The 25,295-nt window shown below is 42.1% G+C and overlaps 2 long non-coding RNA genes across 4 annotated transcripts in view; both read left to right on the plus strand.

Annotated features, from left to right (window-relative positions):
* LOC105356055 (uncharacterized) overlaps positions 1-25,295 on the plus strand; it is a 71,251-nt gene that overhangs the window by 986 nt on the left and 44,970 nt on the right. For 2 of the 3 annotated variants that reach the window (XR_002292061.3, XR_910335.4), the window contains exon 2: positions 140-231. This is a non-coding gene — a long non-coding RNA (uncharacterized LOC105356055). Of the gene's footprint in view, positions 1-139; positions 247-25,295 lie in introns of all 3 variants that reach the window. The other variant, XR_013648429.1, reaches the window with a different exon arrangement.
* The window catches only part of LOC144984624 (uncharacterized), a 53,141-nt gene continuing 30,245 nt past the window's right edge, over positions 2,400-25,295 (plus strand). The window contains exon 1 of the long non-coding RNA XR_013648432.1: positions 2,400-5,026. This is a non-coding gene — a long non-coding RNA (uncharacterized LOC144984624). The remainder of the gene's footprint in view (positions 5,027-25,295) is intronic.

Here is a 25,295-nt window from a genome sequence, read left to right on the forward strand (position 1 = left end):
TTTTAACCTAATTATTACACTATTTAACCTAATTAAACCGAAAAAACAGACAAACACCTAAAGATATTTTCATTTGTCGCTTAACCTAAACTTTTTGTTTTTACAAAATATGTTCAAACTTGAATCTATTGCTCTGCAGTTTCCCCGACATTCTGAAAGGACAGGAAAGGACATCTGCACGGATGCTGAGGGCAAAGAGCTGCAGAGTGTATTTCCCACCAGTGATACCAGGTATACTGGCAGAAGGTATATTTTAACATTTAAGAATGAATATTTCTGTACGAGTACTGCCGCAAATCCACTTCTGTATTTTTACCTGTCAAGTAATCGAACCTAATCTTCCGACATGTCGAGTCAGTTAAACACAAGTGAATACGTTTGCTTTAATGTATTTGATCACTTTAATATGTGAAATTTGAACTTCTCAAATGTATCTCAAAGACTGAGAGCAGCAGGTGAAATTGAGTCCTATTTGCATTTGTTCACTACCAGGATCTGTCCTTTTTTCTTTAAACCAGTCGAATCCTTTTTGGGGTCACAGGGTAGCTGGAGCCAACCCAGCTCCTGTTGGGTGAAGGTGGGGTTCATCCTGAAACAGGTCGTGAATATCGTTTAGTGAATATCTGGGGCAAATGTTTGGATTTGCTTAAATGTTTATGGTGAGATTGCAGCCTTCTACATCTTTTCATGACTGTCCTGCACATCCAGTTGCAGACTGTTGAATATCTGAGGCTGGCTGGATGAGTTTGCAGTTGCCTTCATCGTCATTATAAGTTCCTGACCTTTTGTCCTGTTACTTAACAAGCTGTGTTCAGTGTCAGTGAGAGAAAAGGATTTGGATTAACAGAACATTTGATCTTTTGAAGCTCCTTTGTTTGAGAGTCAAATCTACTGGTGTAAATCCACATTTCTTGACATGACCATTTCTTCTGTGTAAATTAGAGCTTTCAACACTGTTTTCAAGTCCAAACCTGTTTCAACCACAAATAAACACACCCAGCACCACCCACAACTGCTGTTCAAAAATGCACAAATAATGTGATGACAAATAATTCCTGCGAATCTTTTGAGATGAGTGAGCCACTCAGGTTAGGCAGGAACGTGGGAGCAGCCTCAGCTTTTTAAACCCAGACATCAGTTTTTTTTTAACGTCTTATCCCGGATAATTGCAGTTTTTATATGAAAGAAGTGATCACGGGTACACAGACCGTGCTTACCCCCCTGACAAACCGCCATAACTCCTACACCGGTTCCCACAGAGTCGGGATTTTTTAACCAAATTCTAGATATTTGCTTCTAGTTTCATAAAATCCCATGAACATTTGTTTAAAGGAAGTAAAATTTGCCGCCAAGACATTGGTTTGAAAGGGATTCTTAGTTCAGCAGTGGAGATTAGTTTTCACCTGTCTGGTTGACTTCACATACTGACTTAGACAAATAAAATTTATATTGCTGGATTCCTCTGCTTTTAAACTTTACAAAACTGGGAGAATTTTTATGATCTTACCTATTGTTTATTATAAGCATTTATTTGTATAATGAAACAAAGTGAGTAAATCTGTGTGTCTGCACATCGTCTTTAGTTTAAGCCCTTTTATTCATTCATACATTAAACAGGAAAAGAGTAAAATGAATCGGGTCGCACTCAGTTAAAAAACGTAACTCTGAAGGGATCTGGCTGAAACGTTTTTCCCTAAATCTCAATCAGGAATCACTTCATTCTGATTATAGGGTTTGCCTACGAGCTAAAACACAACTTAAACTTCCGGCTGATGTTCATGTGTGAACTCGCATAAATGCATCAGCGCTTGACTTCTTAGAAATGAATGGAAGCTGCTTTTATTATTATTATTTTTTTTTTCATCTGGACCTCATGAGAACGTCGTAAAGAAACCACAAATAACTTAAATGAGTCTGCACTTAAGCAATTGCACTTTATAGTTTTTCTGCTGCCTCCCTGAAGAGTCTCGTTCCCCTGCAGTTTCCATGTCAGCGGGGGCCACAGTCCCCGACCATTACACTCATGCATAATTTATCGCCGTGTAAAAGGACCCAATTACACCGTGTGTTCCTTTCACCACAGCAGGGCTGCAGGACTCGTTCGAAAGTGCGGTTTGTTTAAAACATTTTTCTTCACCAAACAGCCGTGTGAGAAGAATCCACTCGGGGATCAGAGATGCTAAAGTCAACACCAGAGTTTAGGAATTTATAATTCTGCAATTACAGCCCGAGCAAACATCAGTTCTCTGGTTGTTTAATGAACGAGTGTCTGGAGGGATTTCTCTTCATGAGAGGATGGCGAGAAGCAGAGTGTCTCCGCGAGTGTTTTCATTGCTTATGGGCTAACTGCAATCCAGCTCACAGGATAATCAAGACATTCATCCCGGTGAGAGTTGCAGCAGAAAGAAGCTTTGCTGGGCGTGTGGAGCTTCGAGCTTCAGGCCCTCAAAGCTCAGCAAATATAGAGACGGAGATCATTTGTTTTAGGCTAAATGAATCTGCGCTCTTTCGAAAGTCGTGACCTCACACATAATTAAGAGCTGCGGTGAATTTCCCTGCGGCCACAGAGATTTTAAGCCTCTGTGGAAAGCAGCTAAATTAAGTCCTCTGTGTTTTAATTGGATTAACGGATTGGTCACTCGCTCGTTAAAACTATGCAACCATTGGGATCCTAATTTAGCTGTTAATCCGATTCCTGAATCAAGATCAACGATTCACAGATCAAATCATGATTCTTACTATTTAATATTTTATGATTGAATGGTTGCTATGTGTTTGTCTTTCTCCTGGAAGTATTGAAAATTAGGATAATATGTATTAATCCCCATCATTTATACCGTTATTTAGAACAGGAGATCAGAATTAAAACAAATAAACACAAAGATTTAAAAACACTAATATTCGTCACTTTAAACAATGTCACACTCAAACGTTTTTCTGTCATTTCCTGGTTCACTACGCAGTAAACAAGACATAAATATCCTGTTTTGGATCACATTTCCAACAGATGATGATACAGTATTTAAAAGATGAGCTGGAGGTCCTGGTCCAATCAGGTGCTCCGGACAATTTGGACACCAGTCTGCAAACAAAAACAGGAAGCCTCCCACTCCAGCAGAAAACAGAGACACAAAAATACAACCTCCGCCGCAATAATTCTAATGTTTGTCATGGAAACATAAAATTCAACATTATTCAGCATTTTAGAGCAATAATTACAAGACCTGAAGTGTTCTTTTACTACACACTACAGCGTTTATGAAGATCACGAATAAGCGATCCCAAAAGTCACAAATATTTGTACCAGTTTTTTCTGGGATAGATCGCAGATGTTCGATTATTTGGAACTTGTTGCGGCCCTAAGTAGTGCATTTGGCTTGTTAGATAATAAACTTAAAATCCAGCATTGTTCTGGATTTTAGAGCAATATTTACATTGCTTGTAGTGATTTTTTACTAAACTCTGTTTTTACGAAAATTGATATCAACATCTTGAGCATCACAAATATTTGTTCTCAATTTTTTGGGAACAGATCTCGAAAGTTTTTAGAAACTCGTGACAGCCCTAATAACGGAACACTACTTTATTTATTTTTTAATTTTTTACAAGACCTAGCTTTAAGTAAAAAGGGACTAAGGCTGCTTAATTGTCTGTGTGTACATATACACAGCCAGCTATCACTAGCCTGAGATAGTGTTAGCGCCTCCCTAACGCATTCATTGCATTCTGTGCTATAGAATATAGAAACCCTCCCCCCAGGACGGTTTGTTTGGTTGCTGTGAATGAAAGCATTTTATTCTGGAGCTCAGAACACTGGCTTTGGCTGTAGATGTTTGCTGTGAGTGTAAAACGTGACAGAGTACGCTGGAATGTCATTCGTACCCTTGACCCACACATAGCCTTTGTTGAAGCAAAGCCCATGGGAATTCATGCAGATTGTGAGGAACGGCTGTACCTGGTCAGGAGCACAGGTGGAGTATCTGCTGGACTCCACGTAAACCAGCAGAAACATCTGCATGTTGGTTTTATCACCATTGGAGGGCATTTGTGTTTTTCTGGTTTTTGTTTGGGGATAATTTTTGGAGAAGTTGAGCTTTTGACCCTGAAAAGTGTGTTACATAAAATAGATTTATTACTCACAAACACAGTTAGCAGTTTAGTTCTTTGTACTTTGAACATTTAAGTTTACTGCCCATCAACACCCAAAATAAGTATTTAATGAAATAAAAAAATTCCCTTTTTTTGCCTTCTTGAAATAAGCTTAAACGTTTTCTCAACGTCTTCAAGTCTAGAGTTCTTATTCTAATGTAATGTATCTGAACTACTCCTCCTTAGTTTTGTCCTTTTGTCCTCCATGTCACACCTCAGGAAGGACACTTATTTAATGACGGTTTCAGCAAACAGAAAAGGGCTTGTTGGGGTGTCGAGGTGAAGATGCTGCAGCCTTCTCTGGAGCTGCCGACCGCTTCAGGAATGTGTACATTAAGGTGACCAAAGAGGCTGGATAGTTTGGCCCTTTTAGCCACAATTGGACGCGGACGCTGGTTGTCTGGCCTCTTTCCTCCGAGCCGGTGAACTCTATGGAAACTGATCTTTTGCACCTCCTCCTTGGGGGGCTTCAGCTGGGCTTCTATGAAGGTCTTCTCCTGCCTCCTCTGGAATCCCAGAGATCACCAGATTGTCCCTCATGCTCCTTGCCTGAAGATCCAGGAGGGTTTCCTTGATGTGGAGCGGTTCTCCTCAGAAAGACTAGCGGTGACGCTGTTCTGAGTCTTGACGGTCTCTCTGAGGGCCTGGTTCTCCGCTGCGAGCTCCTGAACCTGCTGCTGGCTGAACTCCAAAGACTCTCGCAGGCCATGGAATTCTCTGTGAAGGATCTCCAGCAAGTTTAAACGGCAATCGAGGCTGTAGAGCCTTTTATCTATTCCTCATGTTGCTGCCTGGAGAGGAGGCCGCCCCGGGAGAATCTTCGGGACGGCCACGTTTGGAGGAAGGAGCGGTGGCGCTGGATTTCTCCATGACGCAGGTATCAAAACACTTGTCGATGTAATTCTCCGAATCCTCCAGGCTGACAAATGCTTAACAAAATTGTCAGATTTAGTTAACTTTCTGGATTATTTTAATATGGCAAATGTTTGTTCACAATTTACGCGCCGCCAAGTTATCTTACTACACACGTCTCATCGGGTCTCGTGATACTACAGCATCCAAAAAAATAAGATAAAGTAAGGTGAGGATGAAAGCTGCTAGCTGTTTGGATTTGACAGACCTGATAACCCACCAGGTCAGACGTGTCTCTGCTCTGATTGCTGCATATCGGTCTTTTTGTTTCCCGGAGGAAGTTACAGGAAGTTAAGACCTAAAGTTAAGACCTCCGAAGTTCCAGAACCCATGAGCCGCCCACCACCCGACCGGCGCCCCGTCTCCGCAAGCCAGCCCAGGCACGCGACCCGAGCAACCCAGGAGCCACCACGCACCCACAGCCACCCCCCCATAACCCTACAACCCTACACACTACAACAACCCCCCCCCCCCCCCCCCCCCGCCAAAATATCTGAGCCCCCCTCCCCAACCCTCTCAGTGCCCTCCCCTCTCTGTGATGGGGAGGGAAAGCCCATCGAGCCAGCCCCCAGGTCCGTCCCACCCATGCACTCACGCACACATATTCACAATCATCTGGTTACCCTCCCCACCCCCCGCCGCCACGCAGGAACCCCCCCCCCCCCAGCCGTATGCCCGACCATTCCCGCAGCCGACAGGCCACCCACAAGCCCGGCCGCCCGGAGAGGACCAGGCGGGTGAAGACCGGCCGCCCCCCCCCCGACCCCACCCATGTATGGAGGTGTGGGAGTGCTGTGTGTGTGCTGCAGGTAAAATAGGAGGTCTCCAGTGTGGGGTGCCCCACCGCTGCCAAGCTGCAGAGCCCCCCACTCCGGGGTCCCTCTGTGAGTGGTGTGCATTTGCTGTGTGTGTGCTGCTAGCATGCAGTTAAAATTGTGGGGGGGGGCAGCGAAAGGTGAGCACGGATGTTTCACCGTGCCCCCCTCCACCAGACCCTCTCCACAAGGCCCTAGATGAATCAGAGTGTCTAATATGCAAGTAAAAAGCGGGCTGGAGGGCGGGTGCCCTCCGAAGTTCTGCTGATGTCAGAGAAACTGTACTGAATGTGGTCAAGAAGACAATATGTTTGCTACCGCAGAGAGAGAACAAAGCTGACTGGAGCTGTAGGCAGAAACAGCAGCAGAGCCTGCTGGTCCTCACGTCTTCAACATCTCGGTAATAGGAAATGTTGTCTGTTCTAAAGAAAAAGTGTGTCATGCTAAACCTCCACAGGGATGTCATAGAAACCCAAATTGCCCTTTGCTGCCCTCTGGTGGGCAAGTGCTGCAACCTGCCCGGTTTCTGTGCATTACCTTTGCTCCCAGCATGTTTCGTTTGACAACTGTGTGAGACGTGTTTGCTTTATCCTAAAAGTGTATTTGTCGTCTCGTCAAACTCCTCACAGAACAAAGCAAACATTAACAGCAGCTTTTGGGGCATCATAAAACATTTTATGCAAAAGAAATGATGGAAAGGGAATCAGGGTGTGATGTCTTGAGGTAAATAATCCAGATCTTATTTAAAATGGGCTTTTCAATGATAGAGGACAGTGGAGCATCCATGTTTCTGTGCTTGTTTGGGTTTTTGAACGTTTGGATATGAAGACACAGCAGATTGACCACAGAGCACAGCGGTTACCCTTTTGTTTAGGATGATTTTTGTTTATTCTCTCGGTCACACAAAGATGAAATGCACATACAATCTTTAGATGGAATTGACTGAAGTCCAAAGGCGATTAAAATGTGTTTTTGCTGTGGAGGCTCTTTGCCCTGAGACAGTGCTTCCCAACAATGTCGAGTTTACTTTCATGACTTTCTGTTCAGACTCCAGTTTTTGTGAATTTCATTAGAAATATTTGCCGGTAAACATGTGAGGCCTTAATCATTTTATTCATATTTTTTTTATGAGGCACAAGGTGTTTTGCCCATTCCTAAAACAATAAAGGAGAAACAATAAAATATTCTATAATTTTATTATTCTATGAGTTTGCTATATGGTCTCAAATACTTTTTATATGCAGATGACACAAGTATAGTATCTAAAGTCGAAATACTCAGAGAAGTAGTAAAAATAGTAAATACAGAGTTAGGGAAACTAAAACAATGGTTCGACAAAAATAAACTTTTACTCACTGTTAAACTAAATTCATGAGTTTTGCCTCCGTTCCCTTCCCGCCTTAGTCCTCTAGAGGGAGCCATTGTAGCTCTAGACACATTTCAGCAGACATGCATTGAATGAGCTGTCAGCTGTTATTCCCTAAATGATCCTATAAATGGGAATAAAAAGTCGTCAAAATTGTTGTTTTCGTCTCAGGTTTAACTGATGAATCTGCTGTTGGTGGTTTTTACTTCAGGTTTTTCTTTTTCTTTTTATTCGCAGTAAAACTTTCTAGAAAAGTCGTGTACACATACCATATATTATCACAATAAATTAAAGCTTTTATAAATCATAAATACATATAATGAATAAATAAAGCCTTTAATTTAAGGTGAGCAAGGCCACAAAAATCCTCCTGAACTGTGGAGTTACTTGAAGTCTGAAAAAATACTACACATTAAAACGAATAAATGAGAAAACAATAAGGTTCCACAGAATTAGGAATTTTTAAATTTCAGAAGGAAAAGACGGTTTGAAGAGTAAAAGCCTAATAAATTAATAAATGTATCAGGAAACCGTGAAGTTTTCATATTGATCCATCTTTCACAATAAGTGAAACAGAAAAGGTTTTGTCTGATTTTGTCAAAAGTGACAAAATTCAGATGTTTGAACAAATTCTGTCAGTCTGTTCCACAGCATCACGTTCTCCTACAGGATCAATTAAGAGCTTGAGTCACACCGTTCTGTGTAGACCGCTTCAAACTCCCTGTGATCACACAGTTGCTTCGCTGCGTTCTTTGCTTACTCGTGTTTTTTTTGCACATCGGCGTACGCGGCGGCCCTCGCAGCGCTGCATTTGCTCACTAACTACACCTGAGCATTACCGCTGCTTTGTCTGCTGTTGCGTGTCAGCTCATCTCTGTCTGTGATTAATTAGCATCCAGTTCATAACCCCTCTGAATTAGCAGAAGAGCACTCGGGCTAATGAGCCGACGGCGAACTTGGAGGTTAACCAGCTCATCCATCAAGGCCTGGATAGTTGGCTGGTGCGGTGTTGTTAGACTGGGTGACTGGTTTTTGCTTTCTGTTCTTTGGCTGTAAAGATTTGTAGCTGCTAACTAGTCATTAGCTTCAGTTGAGGCTAAAATGCTTCAAATCCTAAAATAAACTCCAATAAATTTCATTTTGAGCAAAAAATGTAATTATTTTTTTAATTGAAGGATTTTCCTGGTAACAAACCTGGTAATCTGGTTAGACGAGATTTTGTCCATTTTAATTACTTTAATTTAGGTAGTTTACACTATAAAAAAAACTGTAGAAAAATATGAATAGATTCAATTAATGTAGATTGAGATCTGTTTTAGTCCAAACTGGTTCAAATTGAGAAAACAAGTGTGCTAAAATCAACAGGCAACTGCAATAAATAGAGATCGTAACTGCAATAAACTGCAATAAATCGAACACGCAACTGCAATAAATAGCGCTTGGAACTGCAATAAATAAAACACGCAATTATATTAATTTCACATTTAAGTCTGTGATACTTGAAAAGACCCCTCCAGCACTAAAGCCGCCCCTCAGGGTTCACTAGACTCATCCCAACTACAGAATGTTTTAAAAGGAAATGTTGATGCTAAAGCAGAAACTGTTTCAATCATATCAGATGAACCTTTATGGCAGCATTCACTTTAGGTTTTCTTATAAGCACCAATATTTACACTTTTCCTTAGAATTTATAGGTGATACCCCTACTACTAATCAGGTCTCTTCTGATTGGTTAATTTAAGTGTTTTTGACCAAACCCACCAGGACTTATTGTTTAGAGGTGGAATCATTCATAAAACATTTGTTTTTCAGAATACACATAACTGCAGCTTCTCTTTCACATCACTTTCAGTTCGTCTGGGATCAATTGAACACGGGTCTGCAGTAGATTGAAGATCACTGTTAATCTGTGATCTTCAATCTACTGCAGACCCGTGTTCAAGTAGAGCTGCCTGCCCGACGTTACTCCATACAGGCCCATGTGAACGCTGTTTGCTGCACACACAAATGCGACACACGCACAGCCACACACAAACACAAACACAAGTCTTTTAGCCCAAATGCTGGAGGCGGTCAAACACTCACCAGTTTAAAGACCTGTACGGCATATTAAGCTTCATTGTAAGTTTTTTTTTTCCAAAGCTGCTTCTCTGTGAGAAATAAACTGCATCCACTGCTGCCGGGGAATATAAACAACTTTTTCTGTTTATTTTTCAAACTTCATGAGCATGTTGGTACTGGACCCCCCCCTCCATTCATCATCAATCATCAATATAGATCATCAATATAGTGCCATCTTGGGATAAGAACGTGTGGATTCTTCGTCAATTCCAGCTTTAAAATACAGATTTAAATCAACAGATTTGGATTTTGAATTTTTTTGGTGTGTTCTCAGGGTGAAGGATAAATTAAACCCCATCTTTTGATAAAAGATTCTTTTTTATTTCTTTAAAACTTAAAACTTAAAACGGAAGATAAAGTCTGCCAATGTTTGGATTGTAATGAAAACTAATCCAAAAAGAACTTTTAAAGCAGTTTCTGAAATTATAACTGATGAAACATTTGAACTTTTGAAATTTAGAGGTTTTTCATAGAGCCAAAAATAATCAAACGCTCTGTAATGTTAGTTCAAGAAAAGATCTACTTTATTTCTGTGCAGTTGTTATATTCTTTTACAACAATCGTGTTGTGGTTTAACTTCGCTGAAACTTTTTAAGTCCTTCCCACTCTTCCTATAATGCGCTGTTCCGTGCAACGACATCAGCACGCCATATGCCTCTTCGGCTCTGTGAGGTTTGACCCACTTGGCCCGTGTCGCCCACCGTTCGGTCCAGAGCTGCCAGCTGCTGTTGCCGTGGGCGACGATGAAGACATTGGCAAAGGCGTCCCCTCAGGTTCTGTCTCTGAGGGGACCAGCGAGGCTGTGACAATCTGATCATCTCCACAGCGACTGACACCTGACCACACCCCCAGAGGCCTGAACAGCGGCGATGGAACTCGTTCATGAAAATCAAACAAAAAAACAACTACGCCCCCCCCCCCCCCTTTTGTGATGAAGACGTGTCACAAACTTTTTCCAGGTCAGATCAGAACGCTGTTTAGCTCTTGGCTAGCTCAATCACGTTAATTAGATTGCAGTCATTATTTAACATTTTGGAGCTTTGATGTGGATGTTTGGGATTTGTTGCTGTGAGCACAAAACACACAAACGAACACAAACACACACAAGCGGCTTTAACTATTGAGATGCATTTGTTTTTCTGTGATCGACTTTTGCACGTTCAGATGGAAAACAAAACGAGAATGTCAAAAGTTCAAGTTAGTGACCACCTCACGTGCGCCTGCTGCATCGTCATTGGTGGCTTTGAGTGATGCCTGCCAATTGGATGATGCGTTTGCGGGAGCTGCTCTCATTGGCTCACAGGTCAGGCGGCGGTCCTCTCCCAATTTGACCATCGTACTTCCTGTCCCCCAGGACTCCGTTAAGCACTTCCAGCTTCGCCGCCTGTTTGTTAACGCTCGTCACACTGCGCCGCCACTTCACCCGAGCGAGGGAGGGACTGATGCAAAGCTCGCTCGGGATAAACTGTAATGCTATATTTATAAGGCAGCGTTTATAAACACATTTGCATATATCAAGATGAAAAAGTTGTTTGAATTGGGGGGCAATTTGCATTTGGTGAAACATATGGCGGAGCCGCGGAAGCCACGGGCCATGCCTTCATTACCCGATCTTCGTTTCATCAGCTCTCTGCTCCCCCGTCGAGCCTCCCCACGGCGGAGCCTTCTGTCCCCGAGGTTTCAGTGACAGGGGACAATATGTCCCCAAGGTGAGGAGTAGGGGGAAAGCCGCACGCACGCCACTCCTCCGATGATTATTTAATCAGACTCCTCACTCTGGATCTAAGGGAGAAGAGAGGTACAAAGTGGCGCTTGTTACCCATTTGTTCAATGTAGAGAAAGAAGAGAATGGGGGGGGGGGGGCAGCTAGAAGACATGAAACAATGAAGATTTTTGTTGATTTAAACATGATTACTCACCTGACAAAGCAACACCTCCCTCATTAAAACTGCGATCCGATTCATCAATCAAGATCAACAATTCACTGAGCAAACCTGGATGTGTGAAAATTAAAGTGGACTCAATCAGCGTCATTCCAACCTTTATTACAACCGGAGATCAGAACCAACAAAACAGATAAAAACACAAAGATTTAGAAAGAAGGATATGTTATTTATGAATTTAAGCAACGTCACACTCTTAATATTTTCTGTCAACTTCCTGGTTGACTTCAGCAGGAAATAAAAACATCAACATCTCTGCTGTTTTGGATCATTAAACAACAAATCTCGAAAATGTTCTCCACAGTTTTCCATCCTCAAAGATTAGTTCCAGTAGATCCATGACTAGAAGACAATAAATTAAGATGCTCAACACCTCAATAGAAACAAAAAAAACAAAAAAAAACACCTCAATAGAAACAGAACAACTAGAACAGACTCACAGTCCTTTCATCTAAACTAGCAGAGAATACGTCTTACAAACCGACTTTTTTGTCTTTAGAGGAAAAAAACAAACATTTTCATGAACGTTTTCCAGTCATGTTTTCACCTTTCCTTGATTGTTATTATTACAAAAGCCACAGTTTAATAGAAAAGTTTCTACAAAACCATACACAAACTTTTGATGAAATTTGGGGTTAAAATATTCTGATATTCAGGTAGTTCTGAAAACGTCAACTAGATGTTGGATTCTGTTTTCTCCAGTTACAAGTCTGACGATGCCACACTAATTTGGCCAACATTTGTTGCACTTTCTGACTTGCAAAATAGAAAATTGCTTGTGATTTCTGTGATTTTTTTTTTTTAATGAGAAAAAGTGTCTTTCTCTTAGTTTTAGATACAAGACTCCTTAACTTAAGTAATTAAAGCCCCCCTTTTGTTCAGTTTACATCATTAGTAATGTGAACACAGCTTGGAACCAAAGAAAATTGGTTTTGAATGGAAAATTAGAAATGAATTGAACACTCAGGTGTGGTTTCAAGTTATCTTGACTGGTACTGGTACTGTACCGGACTTAGAAAAAGGGACTTGTAAGCATCAGTTTTGACAGGAATGCTTTCATTTTCTCTAGGAAACATGAAACCTGACACACGGCGATGTCTGTTTGAGTGAATGTACACTGGTGACCTATGTCTGAACTAAAGCTGCTAACAAAGGCAAAACAAAAGAGCGGAAAGAGGCATAAAAGGAGAGAAAGGCGGATGAATGTTGGGGTTCTGGTTGAGAGGAAGTCCTGCAGGTGAGGAGTCGCTGCGACTCTATGTCTCTGTCTGGCTGCGGTTCGTCACGCCACTCACACAAACGCCACATTTGCATGTGCGCCCCCCTCCCTACCCACCTCTCTTCAATGAGTGCGGTCAGCCTGTTTGAGATTTGTTTAAGGGCTCCTCAGACTTGTTTTCATCTTTGATACCTGTGTCCTTTAGGCCCCCGCTAGTCCCCAGCAGACGTCCCCTGTGCAGGGAGGGGTTGGAAATGGTACCCTGGTCACAGTTGTCTGACACGGTTTCTGCCCTCAGTGTTTGTCTTTCTATTTCCATACGCTCACTCCATTTGGGTAAAGCCAAGTTTAGAGGCAGATGGTTGCTTTTTGAAGGTCACGGAGGATATTTCAGAACAAGTCGACCACAAACGTTCACTCAAGGCCCAGACTTTGGGCAGGTTTAGCGTTTGTGTTGTATGACGGAGGCTGCGAGTCAAATGAAAACACATCTATTACACCTAAAAGTTTGAACTGATTTGCCAAACGTTTGATAATCATGTTTCCTGTTTTTCAATTGAAAAACAATGTCCTGGAATTGATTTAAATGCCAAACTATGCTAAACTTTTGACACTTGCTCCTTTACATAAAAAACAGCTGAACACTTTTGCAGTTTTTTTCTGCAATATAGATGGAAATATTCTTGAGAAAGTCCTTTTCAAGTCTCCTGCAGAAGTTCTTCAGTCTTCTGTCCAGTTCAACCCAAAGACGTTCCATGCAGCTCAAGGTCTGAAGACTCCATGATTCCGTGTTCAGCATCTTATTCTACTGTCCTGAGGTTGTTCTTCGATTCATGTTTTTGGGTCAGCATGCAGAATGAACTTCTTATCAATGGTGTCACAACAGAAGGAATTGCATAGCAACCAGAGTGTGGCGTACGAACATTATACGACAGCATTAGCTTTATGTCATAAGTGCGTGGAACTTCCATTAGCTTTATGAATACTTCATAGTACACTTATCACACGTAAATCCCATTTTCCTTGAGGTGGGCCGGTCGAGTCTCAAGAGAACTGGAAGACACACCTGCGCCCCCCTTTAGATCCGGCTGGTCCTCTCTACCACCCCCCACGGACTCGGACAACCCAAAAACCTGCATCCCCTTATATGGGTCAACCCCTGTACAGATGCAGAGTAAAGCTTTAGTAACCTTTGTTTCCAGCCCAAGAAAGCCCTCCTATCATGTGTCAACATTCATCTAGAGCATTAACTGGAAGTTGTTGCATTGATTGATCATTAATATATTTATTTATTACTGCACATCTCCCAAACAAACAGAATTTATTTCAGCCAAACCAATATTAAGAAGACACTTCTTGGCTATGTAAACAGTCAACTGAAAATACTGATTTAATTAATTTCCCTTTATGATAATGACTTCATCTGAGGCCAATAAATAGCAATTTTTGCGTCGCCTTCCTCCTTCAGTCATAACCCCAATATTATTTTTCCCATTTATCTGGAGCTGAAACGAGGGCAAACAGGATGAGAGTGTCATTAACGCCACGCATCGACACGCAGCGACTGGGGGGAAAAGCATCCAGTTTGTTAATAAGTAATGACTGCCCAAGATCACAGGAACCCCCTCTACAACAAAACAAGTTAAGCACAAGCTTTGATAATGACTGTTAATAATTCAATGTGTGTAATTATCACTTTACAGGAAAGCACAATAGCGGCGGCTTGCTGTAGGGGTGGTGGTAGCAATTAAAGATGAGAGAGATGGGGGGTCAGCGGATCAAGGGGAGACGTGAGGTTTCCTCTCGAGTCGATGACCTCTACAGGTGATGCAACTTCAGCATCTTCTCACTCTAATCTTTGCAGCAGGAACTTGTGGCCAAATGTTGGTTGTGCCGTGCTTTTGTTTCTCCAAACCCTCCACTTCCTCATATTTGCCTCTCCTTTGTACCATTGACTTGGATTCACTCAAGCCAAATGAGGAGGTTAAGCCTTTGCAGCTCAAACCTCACCAGATCAATTTCAAACGTAATCACTCTGTTTGTCATCGCCAGATTTGAATTTCACAATGAGCGTGTGAGGGGGGGAGAAAAAAAACACCCTGGAAACATCTCTCACTTCTATCCAAATCAATGTCTTTCAGCAGCTCCCCCATCCTCTTTGACGGGAAAGGGCATTCACACGCATTTGGTGGCCATTGTTGGCAGCAAAATGACTAATCATAACATCATTGATGTGGTAAAAAAAAAAAGAGTGGTGACGGGCGATGGCGGCAACCTTTGCTCCCATCCAGAGAGAAAGAGTTAATTTGATGACACCAGTCTCTCCAAAGCCCCTTTTCAGGCCAGCAGCAGCTGGGGCTGGAAGCAATGGGATGAATCCTGAGCGGTGAAGGGGAGGGGGACTAAAAAAAAAAAAAAACAACTAAAAGACTTGTTATTACGGCTCCATTTCGAGAACGAGAGGGCTTTCTGAATTGCCCTGGATTGCGATCCTGCACTCGTTCATTCCTATATAGACCCTCTGAGCGGCAAATGGGCCTTGGGCCAGTCAGTGTGAGGCGCTGATGCTGGAATAAGAACAAGATCACAATTGTGTTTAGAGCTCAGAGAGGCAACGGAGAGGAGCCGATGAGCACTAATTGCCAGATGGTGAATATCTTTGCTCCTTTTCAACAGCGCATTAATTGCAGGGCTGCCCGGGGGTTGAGATGCACTGATCAGTGTGGCAGAGGATCCTGACCCTGATTACCCACCCCCTCAGACGCCCTCCACCACAGAGACAGTTAGAAGAAGTGTGGAGGGGTTGAAGCCAAGCCCATTGAGCCACCTGGGCATGGACTTTTTTTTTGTTTGGAAAAGAGGCGATCAAACAAGATTGGGGGGGATCTTATTGGATCTGAAGGAGTTAAAGGCAGCGATAGCCTCCATTCTTGAACAGGGCCCCCTCCCACACCTCCTCGTTTACATATCTCCAAAAGACGTAATTGAATTAAATAAAGCTTTCCTTGGGGGCAGCTGCCGCAGCTGCTGTTTGCGCAGTGTCAAAAGGCCCGCCACTTTAAGAGCACTTACATATGCTCCAAATTAGCAGGTCAGATCGACGGACGCTTGATGACGGGGCAGAGGCTGCCAACGCCACAAGGGGCCCACAGCTGTGAGCAATTCACTGCAAGAGCGTTGGGGGGGGGGCTTTTAGACCCCTGATTATGAAGGGCAGTGGTGCACGTGCTCATAGACGCAAATACTTGAACACCCATGCAGACAGATGGAGACAAAGGGTCATCGGGGTAATTAGGAGGAATAATGACTTCATTTGACCATGACAAGGTGGGTTAACCTGAAGAAGTGCATGTAGGAACATTTTCTATTAGAAAATCAGTAATAAATGTACACACCAATCAGATATTGAAATCCAAATCACAGGTCTGGGTCTGCAGTTTGCATGCTCTTGCGTGGGTTTTCTCTGGGCTCTCTGGCTTCCTCCCACTGTCCAAAAACCTGCTTCATACGTTCCTCTAGGTGTGGATGTGTGAATATGTGTGGGAGTGATCATGTGACCCGTCCAGGGTGTACCCCGCCTTTGCCCAACAGTAGCCAGGACTGGGTCCGGCAACTTTGTGACCTTGAAAGGGATACAGCGGGTTAAGAAAATTGATGGATGGAGGTCAAAGTCTCAGTTATTTTCAAATTCTTGTGTGTATTCGTGTGTGTTCAAGAATGAACGGGCTTGCTCCATATTACCTTAAGTGTAACTTCAACTCAGTTGATACCAGAGTAGAACATTAGGGTGGGACCTTCGTTATTATAAAGTCGTTGACCTTTTGCGGTTTTGCAGTATTGCTGATTTTTTTGTGTGCAGTTTTGCGTGTGAAGCCAGGTTCACACTGCCCTCTGCACACGCATTCAAGCGACCATTTCCAATGAAAAGTCTTTGTAAACATGCCCATATGTACGTTTCGGGTTTCCATGTTTGAAACTCTCTCGTTCACACGTTGCTACACAGGTTTCTACAACTGTTTTTGGGTTCTACATACAAAATAGGGGGACATTGAATGCACTTTGCAAGCTAAACTAGGTTGAACTTTGACCAATTAGGGACGAGGATGTGGTAGTGACGTATGGATGGTGACCTTTTTAATTCACAGAAGTGACAACTATTTATAAATTGATCATGGAAGAGAAACTAATAAGGTTTAAACTTCTATAGTTAAAGGAAATGTGTGAAAATGTTCATGTCTGTCTTATAAAAAGGGTAAAGTGTGTAGTGAGGAGTTTAACATCCTTAAAAAACATTGAGAAATTTTGTAAAAAATAAACATAATTATATTTTGCATATTGCATGTTTTTTAGAATGTAACTACTGTCACAAACAAGGGAACACTAATTTTTATCTTGTGCACCCCCTAACATAAAGAAATGCCTTTAATTTTTAAGATCTAATAAAAAAGCTACCGTATTTTCACGACCATAGGGCGCACTGGATTACAGGGCTCAGTTTCAGTTATGGATGCTTTTTGATATTTAACACATACAAAAAGCGCACCGGGTTTCAGTGCACGGGTATTGACACATACTGGTAAAACATGCACACCAGTGTGTGTTTTAAAAAAAGGCAGCGGGAGCAAAACTGAGTTGGTTGTGATTTATTTTTAATTTTTTCAGTCATCAATCAGGATCCAAAAATCCATCAAACTCCTCATCTTCTGTTTCTGAAATGAGCAGCTGGGCTAAGTTTCTATCAAACACGCCAGGTTCCCTTTCGTCATCGTCAGAGTTCGCCTCTTTGCCGTGCGGCTCCTCATGAATGACGCCGGCTTTTGCTAAAGTTCCAAGAACAGTGCGAGGAGACACTCTAGCCCAGAGGTGGGCACCGAGGGCCGCATTCCTGCATGTTTTCCAGCATACCCTGCTCTGGCATGTTCTAATTGGCTGGACACACCTGAACCAGGTAATCAGCCATGAGTAGGGCAAGATTATTGGCTGGACACACCTGAACCAGGTAATCAGCCATGAGTAGGGCAAGACTATCTGGAAATCATGCAGACACACCGGCCCTCGAGGCCTGGAATTGCCCACCCCTGCTCTAGCCCAAGCATCTACGATTCATTCACAAATTGTGACGTAACTCTGCCGGCGCTGCCTCCCACGTTTAGTTAAAGTGTGTTCGCCATCCGTCATCCATCGTGTCTCTTCAGTGGAATGATGACTGTAGAGACGCTTCTCCCAGCTGTTCTCTGATCGTTAGTCCATCGGTCCAGTCGGTCTTGCAACTCGGGGCACATCGCTTTGTTTCCGCGGAAACTCAGCTGCGTCTTCTCGACTTGTCGGAGTTCGTTTTCCTGCTTCCTCCGCTTGCCAACCATGGATTCATTCATCTTGAAGTCTCTCACAGCTACTCTATTCCCATGTTCCTCCACGTAGCTGATAGCTTGCAGTTTAAACTGTGCTTCATTGAGTTTCCAAAATGATGTGGTTCTGCATAATGCACATACCTGCACTTTAGTACTACTCAGGGGGGTGGCTTCTTTCACGTCCTCTCTTCCCCCTTGACCTCATGCTGTCCTCTCCTACGTCCTCTTTACCGAAAACCCCGCAACATCACGTTAGGGGGACTGCACCATCGGGCGCTCCGTACATTTTGGAGAAAATTTAGGACTTTTAAGTGCGCCCTATGGCTGTGAAAATATGATAGTTAAAAAACACTCCCCAGCCTAGTTCTTATGAACAGATCAGCATTGCAAAAGGATTTTGACACAGTGCTGTACGTAGTTTACATTTGGTGTAAAGTCTGATTTATTAACAAAGGAGTTAATTGGGAATAGCTTTGTTCTGAAGCCAGCCTCCACTGGTCCTTTGGAGGTACTGCAACATCATCTACTACAAGGTTTGCTCCATAGTTTGGAGCTGATCGTAATGGAATGTGAGGAATGAATAAAAAGTACTAGGGTTTCATACTTACTTACTTTTTACTTCAGTCACTGTTGGAGGGTTGACGGTCTTCAGTTTAGTCATTTCAATGATGACGTTTAGCCTTAACATTTGTTTTTATGAATGTAACATACTGAACCGCTTAAAATAAGCACGTTGTTGATTTTATGTTGTTTCCTTTTTGAAAAATGCACAGAATTTGCTCATTCTCCACTTCCTGTTCTCTCCGAAGCCTCTGCAGCTGTGAAAGTACAACATCAATATTTGTACTGCGGCAAGGCTGCCTTTCATAAAGGTTTTTATGACAAACAGAAGCACGATAACGTGATCCACACTTTACTTTAGTTATGTATCCACTGCGAAACGCCTGTCATATCATAATCAACCGTAGTGAACAATCATTTAATGACTTGTCACTCAAGGTCGACTGGGCAATTATGTTGCATTTGCATGGTAGTGGATGATGTTCAGACAAATAAGCCATGTTCTAATTGCTTATCTGTTTACTTTAAGGTGTGTACTCCTGATAAGATGTGATTAGCTTAGACTAATGTGTTAAGAGAAGTTGGAACTTGTGATGCAGGTTATCTTTAGCTTCTGCAAAAGCTTTTTGTCTGGTTAATGTATAGCCGTTGCCCTTTGGAGCACTTTGGGTTCATCCATGCACGTTTGTTTTGTCATTGGTAAAGTTCATTTCCTCAAGTTTTCAACTCTGCTCATCAAGTGTGAAAGCCCACCTGAACTCTGCCATGAACTCAACAAGGATGGTTTGAAAAAGCAGGTCTAGGTTTACTTGCAAATGAACCCTGGTGAGATGCACTTCATTGTAAATGCATCCAAAAAATGCTGAAAGTAAACTGAAGAGGCGATATGGCCTAACCCCTCCCCCCCCCCACTTAAGGAAAGCAATAAGTACAAACGGCAGACAACTTAAAGTACATTTTGCTTTTATTTATTCAAATGCAAGACAAATGTAACCCCCATTTCTGGGATGAATAATAAATAAATCAACACACTCTTGGAATCAAAGTTAAGTATAGGATTTTTCTTCTTCTCACTCCCTTTTGGACTTGTGTTGTTTGTATAATTTTGTTTTATATAATTTTCTTGTTGTATATAATTTTTATTTATTATGTGATTCTACACTTGGGGGGCCGGTTTAGCTCGTGCTGGTCTGCGGCGCCTTCCGTCCGTTAAACCTGGGTTCGATTCCGGGCTGCTCCCTATTCCCTTCTCTGCTGCTGTGCCGGTCCCAAGCCCGGTTGGATTGAGAGGGTTGCGTCAGGAAGGGCATTCGGCGTAAAACATTGCCAAGTTAACCATGCGACTCATCCTCGAGGGACGGTTGTTTCGTGGCGACCCCTGATGGGAGAAGCCGAAAGTGAAAGAAGATGTTATTTTACACTTGTTTTCACTTGTCCAAAATAAAAAGGTTACTTACTTAAAGTCCCAGCTGCGTTTTAAGTCACACTTTGTAGTCTAGACTAAAAGGAGACAAACATTCACCTTGAGAGTAGCACCATTTTCTAAAGGACTAACAATACATATCTGGGGCCTAAGGTTTTAAGAAACCCTGTCTTCTCCACAGAGAAGATGATGAAGCAGCAGGAGTCGCGGTCAAGCCCCTCCCTGCCGCCGCCGCTGCCTCCGCCTCTGAACACAAAATCCTAATCCAAACTTCCCACTCTCACCGGTAGCCATGCTGTCGCTTGCTGTTTCGTGTGTGCTATGATGTTGTTGTTTGTCGTTTGCCATACCGCCGTGTGAAACTAACGCTACGGAAACTTTCTGGAGCCAATAATGCGCCATTACACAAAAACTCGATTTAGTTACTTTTGAAATCGGCTGTAAAAAAAAAATCAAATGAATTAATTCAAACGATTTTTCACCCAGGCCTACTCTGCGCTCCGCCCTTGCCCCTTGCCCCCCCCCCCCCCCCCCCCCCTTCCTATCTTTTCCGACACCCCTCGCGAGGGGCGCCGGGGGAAGCGCTTCGTGCCCCCTGACGTCTGGACCCTGCGCGGTCCGGGCATGGTTGCCGGTGGACGGAGCGAACTGTGTCTCTGAGCAGAGCAGCCGGACTTAAAGTTTTGTGTTGGAGGTGAGGGGAGGATGCTTTGTTACGTGTGGGAGGCCTCGGACTGCCATCCGTCCCGCAGCTCTGGGTGAACGAGCAGCCGAATTCAGGAGAACCGTGTGTCCCGTCTCCGGCCAGAGCTTAGGCCGCCGGCTCAAACTACGGCTTTAGGGCGGTGTATGAGCTTTTCAAAGCAGAAATGTCGCTCAGTCCTTAGAAACCGCTCAAACATTCACATAGATTTGTGTTTCCAGTCGTGTCCCGACAAAATAAAGACTGATGTTATTCCCACATATTTATGTGCAGCCAAGTTGTGGCATTTCCCTCATTGCTTTTATGTTCATCCAGGCTAAATGTTGTTAGCGCATGTTAGCCTTCACCTAACCCTTCGTCCGGCTTCGTTATGCCACAAAGAAAGCACTGACCACACAGATAAAAAAATAAAAATCATGACATAACAATAATAAAAGCACGTTTAGAAGATCATCTTTTATATTACGGAGCTGCTACGTATATGTGTGTGGCAACTCGGACTCGTTTCCTCTTCCGGTATTCTATACAGAAGGCGCATGTGCAAATGATTTATTCCGACTGAAAGTGCTGCGCATGTAAACGTTTGTTCTAATCGGAAAAAGGTTTTCTGGGCCCGTGTACACGGTTGAATTCTATCCCGACCATTGATCCGATCAAGATATTTTGCACACGTAACCGCGGCTAGTGTTTCCAAGATATTTTGATAGTTCAGTACCAAGTAAGATTTTTTTCTGCTCGCCTGCTGGTCTGTCCTACAGTCAAAAAGCTCTTATTTGCAAATACATATTCACCCCAATTTAGACACATGGACTCCCCCATTTAAGTAATGAATGCACCTTTAGAGACTTTAGTGCAAAAACACATTACATTCCTGTCAAAGTTGTGCTTTATCTTTCAAGCTCTATGTCCTTTTCTTAACTATTTAAGAAAAATGTACACTTTTATAAACGTTGAGTAACCAGTTGACTGAATCATAAATATAAATATCATTCTTGAATATTGCTAACATATCTCCTTTGCCCTCATCCGCCAGAAGCAAAAGTTTTCAACAAAATTAGGACCGAACGCGCATCATAAGTGAATAGCATCTTTTTAAAGGTCACCGTCAAATCAGGCTTTTGGATAGTTACGGTTTCTTGTTGTCCTGTGGCGATCAGAAAGGCTGTGACTCAGCTGTTTGCATGCAACATTTGAGAATAATGGATGTGAAGACACACCAAACAAGGACCTTTAAAAATGCATGAATGCCCCCCCTCACCCCCAAAAAGTCTCCCTCTCTCTCCACAGAATAGAGCTATCACTGGTGCCTGTTATCTCCCCAAACCCCCAGGTAGAAAATGGTAATGATACCACTTAACATCGCTGCACATATGGAGGAAAAATGGAAATGCCAACAGCACCTCAACTATAAAGCAAATCAAATTGAAATATTAATCCGCTGATTAATATAACATTATGAGAGCCCATTCTCTTTGTTGTTAAACAACAAAGGGTTGCAAAATAAGCAACTGCCTAAGAGGTAAGGGGTTTAAAAGAGTCCCACAGAGGTGCTAAAGCCCCTATCAAACATCATTACTCTGCATAATCTATTCCCTTCCACAGTGCTGAGATTTGATATTGATGTTTACTCATTTATTTTTTAATTAACGTTCGTTGTTAATGAATTCTTTGATGAAAGGCATTTTGTAAATCATTATCCTTAGAAGAGGAAAAAAGGGACGCGCCGTGTTGGCCCTTATGCTCATGACAGAAGACAAACGCTGGGCATAAGGGGAAAAAAGTTGCACAGAGGAAGCAGGGTCATTGCTTAAAGTTTGTTTTGATGCATCTTTTATTTTTTTTCCTTCTTTTTGTGATTGCGTCTTATCTGTGGGGATGATTGTCGAGATACAACAGGGACTCGTGCTGGAGCTTTTAGTGGAACAGAGCCAGTGTGGATATTTCGTTAATTACAGGAATATATCTCAAGGCTTTCAGAGTGACTCCAGTTAGGAGGATGGGTGCAGTTTCATCCACGAAGCCCTTGGTGGAACTCAGTCCTTCCTGTCTTTAATATTGATCATCAGGGATCTCTTGGAGGGCACAAACAAGGTGTAGAGGCTGGGAAACTTTGTTGAACTGGTTTACTTTTCTCTAAAGTGTCACAAATGCAGTTTGATTTGAAGGGATGGATACCAAGGATGCAACGATTCACTTTGAACACAATTCGTTTCATACCTTGATATTTGGGTCATGGTTCTGTTTTGCTTCGAAATAGGATTTGTGTATTACGAATTATTAAATCCTCTTTTTAAAATGCTAATAAGCAGTCATTAATAAAGAAAACCCTTTCAGGTTGATAAAAAATATTAAATTTAAATTTAGCACTACACATGTTTGACAATTTTCATGAAAACGTTTGTAACAGGGATACAATGATTCCTTACTGCAAATAAATGAAATGAACGATTCACTTTCCCCACAATTCGGTACAAAGGTGTAACATTTGGTTCAGTTTTAAATTGATAACTGTGGCATACCTCATTAAGGAGATGTCTTAGGCTCAGTCCTGAAGAACTTGTCTCTAAAGAAATTTTACCATTAAATAATATTTGTGCAGACACATGTAATCCAATGACACATTGACAAACTCTTATCTGGTTTTTATGTATTTTTTCTGGAAAAGCTTAGCATTTTTGCAATTTTTAAGATCTTTAAACCAATAACTTCAGATTTTCTCCACATAATGAAAATCTTTTAACTTTATTACAGATATGCTGTTGACTGGCATTGAGGTGATGCTTTGCTAGAACTGCTAAGCTGTATGTTAGACATTTGTATTAAGGACAGCTGTCTTAATTTAACGTGGACTGGGACTAAAATTGGTCTTTAGACTGTAGAATTACCTTTGTTGGGGAGGCACAGAGGTAGGGCCCGTTCCAAATGCTGGGGCTGTGAACCGCCATCAGTCTGTGGGCCAAGTGGTACCAGTGCCACATGGCAAGAACACATAACTTACTTTTTTCAATTTTATTTACCATCTAATTCTGAACAATAATTTTGTTTTGTAAAATTACCAGATTCTCTTCTCCCCATCTGTCTGGGACGCCTCTCAGTTAAAGTGGCCACTCCTGCCATAAACATACAAGACATTACTGTTGAACTAAAACTACTAAACTAGCTAAGCTAACCCAAAACAAATGTCTTTTGAAAGAAACAGAAGAAGAACCTTCAACCTTAAAGAAAAAAATTGCAAATTGTCTTTACATGCTGTATTCTAAAATCCATGAAGGAGTCAGTTTTATTTTTTTTAATTTACTACATGTATGATACGGTTTTCTCAGACAGACATAAACATTTTCACACTTTTCTCTTTAGTTTAAACTCTTTAAAATTTGAACCCTTGCAGAAAAACAAGTCTAATTTTATTAAACTAAAACAAAAATCTGCTTGCAATTGAAGATATATGGGGATTTGTCACGGAGAGAGACGGCGCATGAAGATTGATTGACAAGGTCAACAGCCAATCAGGACCCAGGGCACAATGCGCTGCATAACCCTTTATGTCAAAGTGAACTAAAGTCTCCTGAGGTCTGTAGATTATGGGGTCTAACTTTAGCAACATTTACGATAAGCTTTATCTGTTTTATCGTTGGTTGTTTTTCTTTTGGTTGATTTGTGTGCATGTCAATAATCTTACTGTCTGTTTTGCTGCATGTGACGTGCAGCCTTTTTAAACAATTTACAAACAAATTCATTGATCCATAAATATTAACACAGACAAAAACTGGTTAAACTTATAAATATGCGACGATCATAAATATGGTTGTTTTAGATTCTGTCCAATTAGTCGGTGCATGGCTACATGTTTATATATTTTTTTCTATGGGAAGAGTCTTGATAATAAAGGTTTTTCCGACCTTAAGATAGACATAAGATTGAACAGATTTTGTTCAACAGGGCTCCATGGAAATCGGTAAAGCTCAGAGGAGACTGGTCTGAAGGGAAAATAGATTATTTAATTAGGATTTTGTGTTAATACTGACAAGTAGATGCGGGGAATATGTTTCATATGTTTAGGGAGCCTTTTCTGTGATACTGTAGGCTACTCTCAGCATGAGGTTTGGACCAGTTGGCCGAAGATAAATCTCAAGCCCCCAACCCATCTGGAGCCATCTTGGAGATGAGGGGGAAAACCTGGAGCTTGTCCATCTCCTGGCAGGGACCTTTTCTTTTCTGCACATACAAAGCTGATCGTGTCTAATCCTACCAAAGAATTAATTGCTTAATTGGATCAATTAAATGTCCCAATTGGTGCTGTTGATGTGCGGTAGGTGCATCGAGATGGTTAAATGTGTGTGCCATTTGTATTTCCAGTCGTAGTTCAGCCTCTAAAAATAATATTCATCGGCTCTCGCTGCAGTCGCACTTCAATCATGCAAGCACTTTTTTTTTCCAAGTTTGCGTCACTCTGCGACATTATGCGCTGCTTGTTTTTGTCAGACAGAAGAACTATTTTCATGACTTATGACATTTGCAGTATCTGAAAGATCGCATTTCTTCCTTCAAGCCAGTTTTAAATGGAGCCACACTGCACCGCTTTAAAGCCACATTCATCAAAAAGCGACTGCACTGCAGATGCTGCCACTTTTTCTTTGAAAAAAAAAAAAAAGATTGCAAGTAGAATTATGGCTTTTCATCAGCCGATAAATTTCACTTGTGATTAATTGCAACACTTACTTTTGGGATCACT

This window comes from Oryzias latipes, chromosome 16 (genome assembly GCF_053564925.1).
Source record: "Oryzias latipes strain Hd-rR chromosome 16, Olatipes_Hd-rR_3.1".
In the NCBI taxonomy this organism is placed as follows: Eukaryota; Metazoa; Chordata; class Actinopteri; order Beloniformes; family Adrianichthyidae; genus Oryzias; species Oryzias latipes.